Source organism: Puntigrus tetrazona, chromosome 3, assembly GCF_018831695.1.
Source record: "Puntigrus tetrazona isolate hp1 chromosome 3, ASM1883169v1, whole genome shotgun sequence".
NCBI classification, from domain to species: domain Eukaryota; kingdom Metazoa; phylum Chordata; class Actinopteri; order Cypriniformes; family Cyprinidae; genus Puntigrus; species Puntigrus tetrazona.
The window spans coordinates 190,226-199,612 of NC_056701.1; the positions used below are offsets into that span (position 1 = coordinate 190,226).

At 39.8% G+C, this 9,387-nt stretch overlaps 1 pseudogene; it reads right to left on the reverse strand.

Annotated features, from left to right (window-relative positions):
* Positions 1 to 2,329: 2,329 nt before the first annotated feature.
* On the reverse strand, positions 2,330 to 8,287 carry LOC122331619 (annotated as a pseudogene).
* Between the last annotated feature and the right edge of the window lie 1,100 nt (positions 8,288 to 9,387).

Below are 9,387 nucleotides of genomic sequence, written 5' to 3' on the forward strand. Positions count from 1 at the left end.
GCACACAGCTCACAAAAACTCTCCAAGACGCACGCAGCTCGAATGATGCAAAACAACCGCGTTAAAGCAAGCTCTGTGTCACGTGCTGTCCGCCAGGCTCTCGCGCCCTACTCTATTCGAACTTTTGGATCAAGTCTCACGCGATTTCTGGTCTTCTCAGTCTCACACGACGGCGTTACATCTTACTTAACTCACCGAACCCGAATTAACTTGAGTATCACAATCGCTACTATACAGTGCCAACAGTCATGGCGGATCTCTCGCTCTACTTTTATCTGAAAACGGGGCGACCTGTCAAAATAAAAGTCCCATAAAATACCTCTGTTACATCAGCAAGGGCTTGTTACATTGAATTAAATAAATTTTCTAATTACTCTTTATGGTTTTAGGGCTAATAAATGCAATTCTAGTATTTAGTAGTAAAAGGTGAAAAGCTCTGTCTATTTTACTGGACTTATATTTTTTTAATTAAGTTCTGGAGGATCATGTGACACTGAAGACCAGATTAATGATAACTGAAAACAAAACTTTGATTACAGAAAAAACTACAGGTGAAATAACTCACATTTTGATTCGAAAGCCTTCTTAAAACACCTTTATTAAAGAAGCACGTCATAGAATCGCGCTGAAAGTATGTATGATTTAAGGAGTTTTCTACATCTCTGTCTGCTTCCTTCAGACATGTAGAAATCTTCCTCTTTTTAATCTAGCTCATTTTATCACTCCTGAAAAAGAAAATGATTAATATTTGTTTGCCAAGGAAGACCAGAACACGTTTGAACACGATTCGTTTAATTTTCTGCCTTTGCCACCGGTGCAGTGTGTATTTTATTGATGACCATAGATCAGTTCTGGGTGCTTTTTGTTTACAGTGCAACCGGTCAAACTGTTTTGAAATGACTGAGTTTCACAGAGCCGTCTAGAGTCTGATTTGCATGAGTTTAGTCCCCAGCCCGGCCCTCATCTGACCTGAGCCTGCCTTTTTTTTTCTTGAGAATGAACGAAATGCTCATTGGGTCAGCAGAGTCAGAAAAAAACAGGTGGACAAGAAAAAACAATTCTGTGTTTTAAACACATCCATTCTTAATTAAGAATTAATGGCGAGAAACTATCATTTAGTCTTCAGAGCCATCGTTTTCCAGAACTGCACTCATCATGGAGTCTCCACAAGTGCAATGATTCAGGTCTCAGAGAATCCTAAAGATGACTCTCACTCAGGTTTCGTGAGAAGTTCAAATGTGCATAAAAACATGACAAAGAAAAGAAGAAAATACAAAAACAGGACATCTGTTCAAACACATTCACATCAGAACGATGGCAAACTGTCCATTTCTGCGGGAATTATAATGAAATCTAAAATCTAAGCAGAATATTTACAGTTTTTGCCTATTGCTTGAACGCTTTTTGCAGAACTTGGGCTCATTGCGTCAAGACATTTCACACAAGACAATTTTCCCAAATGTAGTGATTAGATTTTTTATCGGTAAGGAGAACGCAAAGACAAAAGAAACTGGTTGGAAGAATATATTTATTGATGATTTTGCATTTTTTGTGCAGTGGATTGAAAAAGAAAGGGAAAAGGTCTTCATTTGATAGAAATAACATCCAAAACCTAAATGAGGAAAACCAATACTTAACTGAAATAGCTACAAAATGAATAAAATTAAACAATAAATCTTCAGGTATAGATGGTATAACTACAGAATATATAAATGCTTATATAATGCATTTATATAATGAATTCAGAAAGTGAGTATATCATCTTCAATGAAAACAGGACTAATAAATTTGCTATCTAAACCCAAAAAACAATTGCTATCATCCGGTAACTAGATTACATTCAGATTAAAAGTTCCTTGCCTTGAACTTCCTCTGAGTAGATTCAGTACAACACACGTGTAACATTTACAATTAGTCATCGATACAAAGAAAGGATCTTACGTATCTTTACGGTCTCGATTTTAAACACGATGTCACTGAACCGAACACATGGAACGTCTGGCAAATATTCCTGAAACTCCAAGTATCGTGATTATAATTTGAAATGTCGGTACCAAACGGAATTCTGTCACATTATTAATTATCAAGTGTTGTATCATATTCCTTATGATGTGCTTCATAATACCCCTTTTGTTATTCAGCATCAGTGTTTGGTTACTTTGCATATATCTTTCCATCATGGCGGAACTCAGGGTCTCTGTCCAGTTTATCCCCTATCTCCATGATTACTCTCTGAAGAGCTGCTATTTGTTCATTTTTGTCATCAAATGCTCAGCTTCAAACCGAACCTCTTCTGCAAAGCCTAAATGTTGAAATTTCTCATCTAATTTCAGCGTCTGAATGAGCTTCTCTGTTCCTCAAACTGATCGTTGGTAAAGTGTCCGCCATTTACTTGACCATTTGCTCAATTTTACTGATTAGATCTTTGAACTGTGGGAAACTGGCAGACTTGTTATCCAGAAAGAAGAACTGGTTTCTACAACCATCAACAAGTGCTTTAACATCCGAATCACCGTTCTCTAGATACTGTTCGATAGTTTGATTTTCCTCCTCTAACTGATCTTTGTGAGTGAAGAGGATCATGACGTATTTCTCTATCTTTTCCCCAAACACTTCTTTGAGCTCCTGTACTGTATTTTTCTCTTCCTCAGTGAAGCGACCCACTCTAATCACAATAATAAAAGCGTGCGGTCCAGGAAGCGAGTATATTAGGCATTTCGCTATTTCAGTAATAACCTCCTCTTTACTGAGTTTATTATCATAAAGTCCAGGCGTGTCGATCACAGAGATCGTTTTACCAAACCTCACTGTAGTTTCTGCCTGACACTGTTTTGTTACAGAGCTGGATCCGGCTGAACATTTGAACAGGTTTCTGCCGATGATGGTGTTTGCAGTGGCACTTTTCCCAGATCCGGTTTTCCCCAGCAGAACCAGCCTGATCTGGTCTTTACTCTCATCAGGCTTCTCTTGATCTTCAGCTGGAGACTCTCCAAATACTACAAAGGAAATATCAGATCAATAACAGAACAATCCCGTAACATGTTTGTGTTATTAAAGTCAATGGTAAAAACTTACAAAGTAGATCAGGAGTGTTCGCGCTTGCTTTCTTGTTCGTTGGTTCCATCTCAAATCTCCTACCATTTCTAATCATCATGTCTTCAATCTTTCGCATCAGTTCTTCTACTTGAACACTTGATCTGCTCTTGTTATTGAAGCAGTGAAACTTTCCTCCAGATTCAGTGACCAGTCGCTGGAGATCTGCACGATCGCTCTGTTTTAGAAGCTCATCGATGTTCTGATCCAGCTCCTCCAGTTCATCTCCACATGTGAACAGGATCATGATGTATTTCTGCACTTCACGACCGAGTAAACACTTAATATAATCCAGCATCTCTTCCTCATTTTCCACATTTGCCATCACAGGAACAACCAGCAGGACCACACTAAGACCTGATGAACATCGAGAGACCAGCTGCTCTTTCCAGTTCCTCCAGCTTCTCTTTATTCAGATCTGGATCCAGTAGATCTGGACAATCAATCACAGAAACCTGCTTCCCACCGATCTGAGTTTGACCCCCACACACTTCATCAAACTCTTTTTCAGCTTCATGCTTTTTTTGTTTTATCTTGACTTTAAATATCTTTTCCCCAGTATGGTGTTTCCAGATGAGCTTTTCCCAGAGCCATTTCTTCCCATCAGAAGAACGTGGATCACTGGATCATCTGGACCGGAATGATCGCTGACATCCCTTAGAAAAGAAAGAAAGAAAGGATCTCACACTTCTCAAATGATCATTCTTACAGTAGGCAAAAGTATAACAAAAATCTGTTCTTCAGGAGTCATAGGCTTATGATCAGGGTTAGGTGCTTCTACACCCTTGTTCATCAGCCATTATTTTCCTCTGAATTTAGGAATAAGTCATGGTCAGGGTTAGGTTTAGGGGTAGGGATTGGGTTATGTCTATATTTTTGCTGTTTTGGGTCGCCACTGACTCCCACAGTATTGTTTTTCCTAAAATGGAAGTCAATGGTGACCCAAAACAGTCTAGTTACAAACTTTCTTCAATCATTTTTATTTATATAGCGCTTTTAACAACACAGGTTGCATCAAAGCACATTCTTCAAAATATCTTCTTTTGTGTTCTGCAGAACAAAGAAATTAATATTGGTGTGCAACTACTTGTGAGTGAATTTTCATTTTTGGGTGAACTATTCTATAAATTATAGAATGTTTGAAAATGATTTTGCACTCAGTATTTCCAGGGAAGACTGGAAATCAATCTGGGAGCATGCTAAAGAACACTGCAAACCTGAATGTTATCTTTACTTAAACAATCAAGTAATGTTGACTGAACGTTACTTAAAATATTGCATTTATTCAACTCAAATTTACAATCAAATTGCATAAACCTACAATTTCAAGTGTGGAGCTCAAAATCATAAGTAATGCTTTAAAAAAAGATAATTTCCCAAATGTAGTCTTCTTGACTGTTAATATAGACACCTGATGTTCTAATGTAATCATTATTTTACCTGAATCGATGAACTCATTTAAAACCTAATCTCTGAGTTAATTTATTTTATTGATTACAACAGCCTTGTGATTCCAGCTAAATATTCTGTATTTACTATAAATGTTAAAAGGATTTCTTACAAGATGTTTAAGCAAAAGAAAAGTATTTCTTTTAGGCACAGACATGAAGAATCAGTGTGTATGAATCTCAACCATGTTTAGATACACAGATCAACTCTGAACATCACAAAACAAGCTACTAAAATAAATTGTTATTTTTATACTAGATTTTTTAATTAAATTAAAAAGGTTGACATTTGGGGACACTTAACTTCTAGTGATTTAACGTCGAATTGATTACAGAGACCGTCTCTGCATTTAATAAGAAATTGGTCACTCTCGTCATTATACATCCCTGTCATTGTATTCTTCTACGTTACACTGTTCAGTGCTTTGATGCAACCTGTGTTGTTAAAAGCGCTATATATATAAAAATGATTGATTGATTGATTTCAGTGTTAAACATTTCAGAGTTGATTTCAACACCCAAAGAGTAAATTATGTTTTGGGTTGCTCAAACACAGAGACTAAAACACACGCATTCACATTATTTTTGTGTGTAATATTTCTTTAATCTTGCTGTGCTTTGGAGGAGCACCTCAACAACAATCAATGACCCTAACCAATTCTACATCACCTTGAACAAACATCTCATCCCATACCAGGCAAACTTTTTTAATACACACTTTGTGTTCAGTTTCTGCTATGCTAGTGCATTTGTGAACTTTTACACATTCCTGCAGACAATTCCTGTATGACATTTGCTGTAGGAAAAATTAAAGAATCTCCCAGCGTTAGAAATTTGAGAGCCAGAACTGCTCAACCTTAACACAAAGTATTTAAATTTTATAAGCCATTTGATATTGAAAGTTCATACAGTTTTTGGAATGAGAAAGTTTGTGTACCTTAAAACTTAAAATTGCACTAATAAACAAGTTAATAGAAATTATCTGTAGTTTATTTAAAATATTTGTAGATCTTTTGAGACTAATTGTAACCACCTAAAACATGCAACGATTTCCCCTTTTACTGTTATTTTAATATTTAATATATATTAGGAACTAAATCAAAAGTGTTAATGTAACTCTGGAGAGTGTGGAGCTACATTAACTGAAAAACTGTTGGTGCTCTGGAAATACGGGGTAAGGGGCCCATTGTTAAGGGCTGTCCAGTCCCTGTATGATGGAGCAGGAGCTGGCATTAAGTCAGACTTGTTCCCAGTGCATGTTGGACATGCAGGGCTGCCCTTTGTCACGGTCATATTCATTATTTTTATGGGACGAGATTTCTAGGCGGATCTGGATCTGGTTTAATGACCACAGGATATCGTCTCTGCTTTTTGCGGATGATGTTGTCCTGTTTGCGGCATCTTGCCAAGACCTACAGTGTGCGCTTGGCGGTTTAAAGCTGAGTGTGAAGCAGCTGGAAAGAGAATCAGCACCTCTAAGTCTGAGGCCATGGTTCTCAGTCGGACAAGGGTGGCTTGCCCCTTCAGGTTGGTGGGGAGTTCCTGCCTCAGGTGGAGGAGTTTAAGTATCTTGGGGTTGTGTTCACAAGTGAGGGGAGGATGGAACGAGAGATCAACAGTTGGATCGGTGCAGCTTCTGCAGTAATGCGGTCGCTGTATCGGTCTGTCATGGTGAAGAAGGAGCTGAGCTGCAAGGCAAAGCTCTCGATTTACCGGTCAATCTTCGTTCCTACTCTCACCTATGGTCACGGGCTTTGGGTCATGACCGAAAGGATGAGATCGGATACAAGCGGCCTAAATGAGTTTCCTCCGTAGGGTGGCTGGGCGCCCCTTAGAGATAGGGGTGGGGAGTTCAGTCACTTGGGAGGAGCTCGGAGAGACCCGCTGCTCCTCCACATCGAGAGAGACCAGCTGAGGTGGTTCCAGATGCTTCCCGGATCTTCCCAATGGAGGTGTTCCAGGCATGTCCCACCGGGAGGAGGCCCCGGGAAGACCTAGGACACGCTGGAGGGATTATATCTCTCGGCTGGCTGGGGAGCGGAGGAAGTGTCTGGGGAGAGGGAAGTCTGGGCGTCCCTGCTTAGACTGTTCCCCCCGCAACCTGGCCCCAGATAAGCGGTAGTAAATGGATGGATGGATCATAATTTAGAACTGTTGCTATTGTTTGCCAAGTTGCATACGTAGGAGCAGGGAGTGCAGAATACCGCCCCCCATGCTATGCAGCAGATAGCATAAATGTTTTATGTGATTATTTCAGTGATCTGACTCAGTGATATATTCAGTGACAAGTCCTGACTGGAAAAGTGGAGCTGGGGATGGAGAGGGTTGATTAGTTCCTGAGCAAAGTGATAGTTGCTGAATAATGAACAAAAGGGATCTTATGAGAGGGATTATGATCGTTGTGGTGATAGGTAGACGTTGATCAGTGTCAGCTGACACAAACTTGACTAACGTGACCAGCCAGAATTACTGTTACGCTCCATACGCTTTTCTTTTATTGCAGATAAATATTATATTGTCATTGCATAGTTTGGTCAACAATGAAAACACTGTCTGTTCACCCCCCTCTTCCAGTATCCATTGTTGAACTGGTGAATGACATTCCCATTCCTACATAATCCTGTTACTTTACCAGTTTACCGTTGTCATATGACATAAAAATAACACACTAACTGCTACATATATTTAAAGCATTTATCAGGTGTAGACTTGAGTGATATATATATATGACTCACCTGCACTGCTCCTCATACTTCCCTGAAAAAAAGAGCATTTTATTAAAAACTAGCAATGAGAGAAGTTATGCTTAAAGTAAAGTGCAAAGTATCCAAGTCTAAAAAAGCTGCACAAACTTCCAGTTATTTAATAAATGCATTCCTTCATTACCCCTGTCTTGACTCTGATCACGCCACTCGCTCTGGTGTAGTTGAGTTTCCCCACTGCAGCACATTTGATCTCATACTCTGTTTCTTCTCCCAGATCAGACAGAGTAACTGTGTCTTGGTCCTTCAGCACAGCTTCAAATCTCCAGACTGTGTCCTGCTTCACTTTATACAGTAATCTGAGTTCCACTGTATCAGGACATGATGGAGGAACCACCTTTAGAACCACACTCTGACCTTTGACCTCTCCAGCGATTGGGCAGACTGGTGTGGATGGAGGACTAAAGCAAACAGCATCACCACATCCACGTTCATACAGCAGAACACAGGAACCAGGATGATTTTTGTGGTCTTTTGAGAAACAATAAATTTAGTGTGCTGACTGTCGTGTGACGTCATCAGCTCCTTAAACATGATTACATGTTCTCTCATTTTCTCTCTAATGTTTCCGGTGAGCCACGTCTGTACTCGAGGTGACGTTCCTGGATTCTTCTTTCCGGACGCTGTTTGAGTTTTCAGGTAATGTCCTTGTTCAGAAAGCAGCTTTTCTGGCTGTTCGAGGGAACTAAACATGTAGCAAACCACATTCTCCACTGTAATATCTGACAAAACTGGGTCTAAGCTTGTGTTCACTTCAGCTCCAATGGCCAATAATTGTTGAAGAAACTCATCAACTGTGCTTAATTCATTTTCTTTCTCCTGATCCACTCCTTTAGATCCTGTGTATTTAAATGGTGACTCTTCCTGAGTTTGTAGAAGATTGGTCAAGGCACAAGTCTCTTCTTCACAGGCTTGAACTGACTGGATCAGTGACCGACTCTTATCGCCAAACTCTTGCCTGTAGATTTGGCAGAATCGTTTCATATCTCTTGATCTTCTTGTGAAATGTGCTAAATGTGTTTGTCCTGGTGTCTTTCAATAGTTCACTGCACTTGTTTTCAGTGAAGCTCAGATTAGCAATAACTCTGTCTAATTCCGTGATGAGCTTCTTCTCAATTATCCTTAAGCGAATAACATCACTGTAGGTGGTGTAGTTGAGTTTCCCACCGCTGCACATTTGATCTCATATTCCATTTCTTCTCCCAGATCAGACAGAGTAACTGTGTCTTGGTTCTTCAGCACAGCTTCAAATCTCCAGACTGTGTCCTGCTTTACTTTATACAGTAATCCCAGGCTCCACTGTATCAGGACATGATGGAGGAACCACCTTCAGAACCACACTCTGACCTTTGACCTCTTCAGCGATTGGACAGACTGGTGTGGATGGAGGACTAAAGCAAACAGCGTCTCCACTTCCATCTTCATGACACCAGAACACAGGAACCAGGATTGCTCTTCATTTCTTTTGAGGACACAATAAACTTGACTGGTTTACAATCTTTTGAGTTCTTCAGGCTTTAAATATCTCCAAGTTTCTCCTCATGGTCTTTTGGATATCAGCAGTGAGCCAAGACTTCTGCTTGACATTAGAGCTTATCTTATCAGTTTCTCTTTGCTTTGAAGAACTCAAAAGGCAGTTTGTTGCAAAAGAAGCACATCTGAGCAGTCCAGCGGCGTGAATGTGTAACTGACCAGATTTCCATCTTCTAGATCCATCAAGATGACATCTATGTTGAGTTCCACCTGAGCACCATATTCGTTCAGCCGTCTGAGGAGCGTTTTAATGATCTTAGACTCTTTTTCTCTTTCTTTCAGCCATTCTGTGAGGTCACTTTCACAGAATGGAGAGTCGTATGTTCCTGCAGAAGATTATTTAGCTCAGTTTCCTTTTTTCTTCCCCTTACGAATGTTTGGCAGCAGAATCCGAGATTCTCCATGAGTCTCAGCTTGTACATGTAGCAGTTTAGCTTCATTTGTAGAATTTTATCATCATAAAGCGCAGTAAAAGCCACAGCAGGAGAGTCTTCCAGAAGATCACTGCATCTCATCTCAGCTGTATATAAACTCTCACCACTGACTCAGTT